This window comes from Poecilia reticulata, linkage group LG22 (genome assembly GCF_000633615.1).
Source record: "Poecilia reticulata strain Guanapo linkage group LG22, Guppy_female_1.0+MT, whole genome shotgun sequence".
Taxonomy (NCBI): domain Eukaryota; kingdom Metazoa; phylum Chordata; class Actinopteri; order Cyprinodontiformes; family Poeciliidae; genus Poecilia; species Poecilia reticulata.
This window is the reverse complement of record NC_024352.1, coordinates 18,382,030-18,389,273: the sequence shown is the minus strand read 5'-3', so window position 1 is coordinate 18,389,273 and position 7,244 is coordinate 18,382,030.

The following is a 7,244-nucleotide window of genomic DNA, read 5'->3' as shown; positions in this document are numbered from 1 at the left end:
AGCACTTACTGAAACAGGTAGCAACTTGGGAGCAGCAAAAACTAAACTTCTAACACACATCTATGTGTCAGAAGTGCAGATCTAACACTGATTGGATATTTTTAGAGTTGTCCTCCATTCAATCAGATTTGGTTTGAGCTATTTTGCAAAAAAGAATTGACAAAAATATTTACAAAATGCAACCCTCTTTAACTAGATTTGTGTTCATGGTTTTGAAAATTATGTATTATTTCCCATTCACTTTACAACTAAGCCCTACTTTTCACAAACAAATTCCATCCATCCATTTTCTTGCACCCTTGTCCCTTAGTGGGGTCGGGAGGGTTGCTAGTGCCCATCTCCAGCTAATGTTTCAGGCGAGGGGTGGGGTACACCCTGGACAGGTCGCCAGTCTGTCGCAGGGCAACACAGAGACACACAGGACACACAACCATGCACACACACACTCACACTAGGGGCAATTTAGACAGACCAATTAACCGAATAGTCATGTTTTTGGACTGTGGGAGGAAACCGGAGTACCTGGAGAAAACCCACGCATACACAGGGAGAACATGCAAACTCCATGCAGAAAGACCGGGGCCGGGAATCGAACCCAGAACCTTCTTGCTGCAAGGCAACAGCTCTACCAACTGCGCCACTGTGCAGCCCTACAAGCAAATTCCAACGAATGCAATAAAACCTGTGAAAAATGTGTAAAGGTCTGATGAATATGAATAGTTTTGCAGGGTAAAAGTATCTCTGATCACTTCTTTCAGTCAGCACCTGCGAGACAAGCATCTTTAGTGTGCTTTTTAGATTCCCAGCACAACAGTCATGATGGCTGGATGAGCCGAGTGTCGTGGCTGAAATTCGTGCTTGTGTGTTATGACCAGACAAACAATAGGTCATTCAATATTACAGCTCCGTGATACACACATCACAAAGAACCGGTATCGGCAAACACACAGAAAAAAACCTTCAGTTAGGAGATTATGAATTGATTTCTTCCGCCCTGCAAAGCCCGTGTCTTTGTCGGTGAATGGAGTAATGTGTCCACTTGACCTTTCTTGGCGGGTTTCTTTCTGGTGAATTGACTCTAAAGTGTTTGGCCCTGGCCTTTTCAGCACCATGGGTGTCCTCCATCCACGGTGTGGCCCGGCTGGAACACATCAAGGAGTCTGTCAGGGCATCACGCGCCGTCGTACAAAATAATAACCTGTGTTTGTGCAGAAGTGTGCAGAGCCTTGAAAAAGAGTTCATATCCTTTGAACTTTTGTCACATTACAAAACTAAACATTCAAGATGTAATTATTTGTCTTTTTGCTCAGTATTTTTAAGGAACAACAAAATCTTGCTTCCCACCAGCTGTAACAGTTTACATCTAAAGTCACTAATTGAGATTTACTGATGGAGGTTACTTGGTAACCTAAAAACACAAATGAAACTTTAAATAGCTTTTAATCTACACATGTGACCTCTGTTTACGCATTAGAAGGATTCTGTGGAAAAATTGGTTTTACAGAATCTTATGCAGAGTAAAAAAAAAAACGTGTTTCTCATAAAATCCCAATTAAAAAAAAGAAATATGTGGGTTTGATAGCAGAACATGATCAAAAAAAGTCTAAGGGCTATGAAAGAAGATCTTGCATGATTGCATCACATGACATTATTCTCTGCTGACCTACACCATGTATGTAGCCTGTTTAGCTGTAATGTAGGTCTACACAGCTCGCGTAATACAGTATGCAAAGTGAGACATGTGTAGAGAGTATCTGCTGCCACCGAATTTCCTGGTCCTTGTCCAAGTGCCATCTCAGGTCTGCAGAGTACGGCGGTAGTCAGAATGGCCGGTGACACAGAGGTCCTGGGCATCTGAACTAGCATCTGTTGTGGACGGAAGCTGCACAGCGGCCGCCCTGTCCTCGCTGTCGGCATGACACCGTCCCGCACTGTCCACTGTCTGTCACACCGAGCACCATGCAAAGTTAATTGTGAACTAGAGTGGCGCTTTGGGCCCTCTCGCTAAGCAGCCCCTAATGACAGGCAGAGAGACAGCTACACATGTTCGCCGGGCTCTCCCTCTGGAGGAGGCTGCAGATAGCGCTTCGCTGCAGACACCGACCTGTCATGGCGCTGTCAGCAGCCAGCCCGTCAGCCGCGCAGGCCCCACTCGCAGCCTAGCCATCCCAGGTGCTCGGCTGACAATTCCCGCACCTTGTTCTGTCGACTTCGCTGCCAAGCCTGCTGCTGCTTAGATTCATTAAGGCTTTATTCAAAACAGAATCGGCCACTTCATTATGAACACAGCTCAGAGTGTCCAGGACTCAGTGAAACGGCACTTTTCATGCTTTGCATTGCTGTTCAGACTATTTTATAGTGGATGTGGCTCAGTCATCTTGTTATAATGTTACACTCCTGGTTTTCCTTGCTAAGATGACTCTTGAGGTGTGTATTTTGTGTTTATGAGAGGTTCTCCTAGTGGTGTAACGGAGCTTAGGACAGACGTAAGGAACACATGTGCTAATATCTCCTCATAGGAGCCCAAATGAGCCATTACAGAAGCTAATCTGACAGCCACGCTGCATTCAGTTCCCCATCTGCCAGCCGCAGCTCTGAGAGCCACAGTTTGTTCCTCCTGACTGCAGAACTGGATGGGACAGATGGAAAACACTCTACTTTAGTAGCAATCTACTGACCATGGATGAAAAGAGATGCAGGAAGGACGACTAGGAGCACAGACACCCGGCATATGAATCACCTGGTCCGGGCCTGATGTTTGTTCATATCAGCATCCAATTAAACTCTTTTACTTTGTTGAAAAGGCATTTCTAGTTAGAGAAGTGGTAGATCTGATCCTATATCAGTGTTGAGACCCGATACCGATGCCATTAGATGCAGGGCCAAGGTCAACTCTGGAAACAGTTTTATACTCTTAAGTAAACTCACTAATCTCATAATTAACTTACTAAAATTTGTGTGTTTCTAAACTGGTGGGAACTCACTATGAGCAATCTTCTGCCCTGCCTCACCTTGTTTGGAGCAGCTAATATAGAAAAGAATAATAATAATGAAAAGAAGACCACTATTTGCTGTGTTTTTTATGTAAATATTTAGAGCAATGAGACTTATTTCAAATTGTTATCTTGGAGAAAATGTCCAACAACCAGAGAGAACCTGAAAACAGAAAGTTGCTGTATTTCTCTATATTTTTCATAACTTTTAACCTCTATCCACAAAGCATAAAGGATGAAACGAAAAATGTTGATGCAGGGAAATATTTACAATCTAAAAATTAAACAAAGGCTGTTGTTACAACTAATGAAACTGATATAGCAAATTGCTAGAAAGAGTTTTGGAAAATATTTAAACCAACAGATTACCAACATCATTACAGTAAAATAATGTTGTATGTCTTTTCTCAGTGTAATTAATGCCCATTCAAAGCAGAAATGTTAATACAGAGGAATTATTTTTCACAAAATGCAGCAGATTTACAAACATTTCCACAATTTATAAATTTAAAGGTTTGACAGAAGCCTTTTTTAAAATTAAAAAAAGTATGTAAAACCCGCTGCTCATTTGTTAGCTTCAGCAGTCAACTTACGGATGTAACTGCGCAACATAAATGTAGTCATGCAACAATTGTTCTGAGGTTTTCTATTTAAAACTCAATCACCAATGGCCGCAATGTAGTTGGTAGTGGCTGCGTTTTCTTATTTGTCTTCACTTTTACCGCCCCGCCAAAGATAAAACTTAATGTCTGAGTAAAAGTGTTCAGAATCAGAAGGTATCTGCAGACACTAAATTAGAATATTGGGACTGGATGAGGTCCTAAATATCCTGTATGGTACCCTCTCGATGGTTTGTGGGCCCCTTCTTTTTTTAAAGCTGTTTCTCAGTTTCGGCCTGACTCTTAACCCATGGAGATCAGGAGGACAAAATATGGAGGGAACAAAGGAGCAATACAGGCTCCCGTCTACCTCATGGGGAAGAAGACATATAACATTAATGGTATCCGTTAACATCTCCTTAACCCCAATCCCCCTTGCTTTGGGAGTACCTCCCATTCCCCACTTTGTCTCCCCCTTCGGCAGCCAACCGCAACCCGCTCACCCGCCAGCCCCCAGGCTGTGCTCCCTCGGGGCCTGTTTGTTTCCCTGCCAGGGGCACAGGCGGCGGAGCACTGATGAGGTGCTCAGGCCACCGTGAAATGCGCCATAACCTGCCAGCACAGGGGCCTGGTGAGATTGCCGTATTTACTTTTTAATCTGGTCGCCTTAATACATGCGATAAAAACTTTGTCACATTAGATGCTGACAGATGGGCCCAGAGATGTTATTACTGGTAGGGTGGTGTGAGGGGTCGGGCGGGGGAGTGTGTCAGGAGGAGAGGGTGAGGGCTGGGGGAGCACAGGGGCAGCAAAAGGGGGTAAGCGGGAGAGAGGCAATGCCCCCAATCACGATAATTTTTCATCACCCCAATTACATTGTTGAGTGCATCCCGGCGGTGGCATGTGCACACCCAGTGCCGCTGCTCGGAAAGGAGCAAAGCGCAGAGACATAAATAAAGATAAAACGAGGTGCCCTAGGTCTTCTATCCCGCAGACTATTTCTCTGCCATCTCTCTAAACTGATGGAGGCCCTGTTTAAATGAAGGCTAAATCTTATTTAGATAAGAGAACTGAACTGCTGCCCGGGATGAGAGCATCATTGTTTGTTACTGATGGCTGGAGAGGAATTGGGGCAGTGCAGTGGGAATGGGGGGGGGTGACTGGTCTTTGCATGTTTTTATGCTGTAACAGAGATTGAATGTTGTTTGTGTGTTTGCAGGAGTGCAGGCATATGGGCCGCACAAAGAGAATATCTGTCTCTGTGGAGAAAGACAGGTACTGCTTTTGTTTTCTAAGTGTGCATTTGTGAAGTCAGTCCCTTGGTAATAAAATTGCATCGTAGCATATCTATTCTAATGTCATTTCCTCTCCAGGGGCTCTCTAGATATGTTTTATATGAAATGCAATATCAAAATACGTGTATTTGTACGTGTTATTTAAATGTTCTTTTCTATATAGCCCAGCGGCAGCAGATAACATCTTTGCTGCTGTCTCAAGCCTGAAGTTTTGCAAATGTTTTTCTTCCTAATTGTTGTGGAAATTAAATAAGAGTGCTTGCAACATGAGTTGTGCAGGTAGTGAGAGAGCCTGAGAGTAGCTGGGAGACCCCAAGCCTGCGCATCATTAGGAGCTCAGAGGCTCCTGAGCTCCACGCTAGCGTAAGCCGCTAATGAAAAGAATGTAGTCACAGATCTCATTTTTCAGGCAATTCTTGTGTAAACTGGAGATTTTCCAGTGTATGCACAGTGGAACAGGGGGCCTCGCATAAATCACCCAGGCTCTCCGCCTCGAGTGAGGAAAAGAGGGGGTTTTCAGCACATGCTAACCACGCAGACATATGCTGCTGGAAAATGGAAATTTGCAGTGGCACAGCTAGAGGAAGAGACACACGGAGCACCTACACCTGTCTTCTCCTCCACCCACTTCTCCCCATCTTTTCCAGGTCTCTATCCATCTACTCTGCTCTGTCCAACACTCCAACCCCTAAATCCCCCCCACCTGCACCTTCTACACCCATCTATAACGTCCCCTCCCACCCGCAGGCAAACCAACCAGCAATTTCTGCATGCAAGCCATTGAAATGGGTCATTTTTTAATTAAATACAATATTAATTACTCCGAGCATCATTACCGATATGTGAGATTTGACTAATTAGTGTAATAGTTTTGGAGTCACGCTCATTAAATATGAAAATTACAGCAGTAGAAAGGATTGGTTCCGTGATCAATCTTGTATGGACAGAGAGGAAATGATTTAGAGAATAGCTTTTATTGTACAATTAACTCCATTACAACCTGCCAGACAAGAATAAAGAGAGTGGGGAATTTCGGTCTGTGTTAGGAGCCTTCGGGTGCTGGCTCTGGCCTTCTTTCAGATGCAAGCTTTTTCCTCCTTTCATTTCATGAGAGCGTTGCCAAACATTTTCTCCAGAGAAGCCTTAAACTCATCACCCAGTCTACCAGTTGCTAAGAGAAGAGCTATTGATCTCTTGAGTTAATGACTCTCAAAGTTGTCGATTTGATCCTGACAGAAAATAATTACAAAAATTGTCTACATACATTCATCTCAATTCATACTGATGTCTCAATATGAATTGAGATATTCAATTCATTAGGCCTATTTTTAGGTATTTTTATTGTCAGTGATTTGCTTGAAGTGAAGTCAAGATGAGCATGGGGTTCTACAGCTATTTAACACCTGTCTGTATTTACTTTCAAACATATAGAAAACAGATGCTAAATAAAGTAGAGACTGCGACTTTGAATATATATATTTTATTATTGTTACAGTGGTTAAACTGGGGTTTGTAATTGAATCATATGTTTCTTTACAATCTACTGGTGTCCATCATTGCAGTAATTCAAATACAGGCACTTTGAAATTTGAAACTAGGTGTTGTTTTTTATTTAATCACTAGACAGAAACAAAAATGACTGAAATTGAAGACTTTTTGAGGCTTTTTGAGGCAATTTTGCGACAACAGGGATTAAGAGGAAATTGTATTTAGTACTTTTCTGTCATTTGAGCTTTCAACCTCTGTCAAGGAACATGGTGGATTTGGAGGCATTGGCAGCATTTGGAGACCTCCAGTTTCCAACGTGCACATTTACCAATTGTAACCACGCTAGCCTCTAAGAGTATGTTAAAGCTAGTTTATAATATCAACCATGTAATCATAAATTTAGTTTTAAAATAATAACTTTTGTCCTTAGCATAAATAATTAATGGCCACTTGAAACTGGAAACCCACAAATAAACTGTAACATAGTGTTTACAGTTTTGTATGGGAATTCATCATTAATTGGGGACAAAAGTGCAATGCTCAGTTTTTCTAAGGAAAAAAAAAAAGCAGAAAACCTCCCAATGCAAACAGACATTGCTCTACAAAAGGAACAATCCTCATGCTTGAAATGCATTATGGATGGTCTCCAAGGTGGCCAGTGGGGGTTGAGCTCCACTGTTATTTGTGTGCATCAGGGTCCCTCTCCACTGCTCTGGTAAACACATTGCATAGGACCACAGCCAGTGCATATGAGCTGAACAGAGCTCCTCTACGTCCTCACCATGTGTACAGCTAAACACCGCACAACAGAAATTGGCCCTTTTGCTGCCCTGGGTTTTTGTGTGTTTAGCATATCAAAGCTGTGAAAA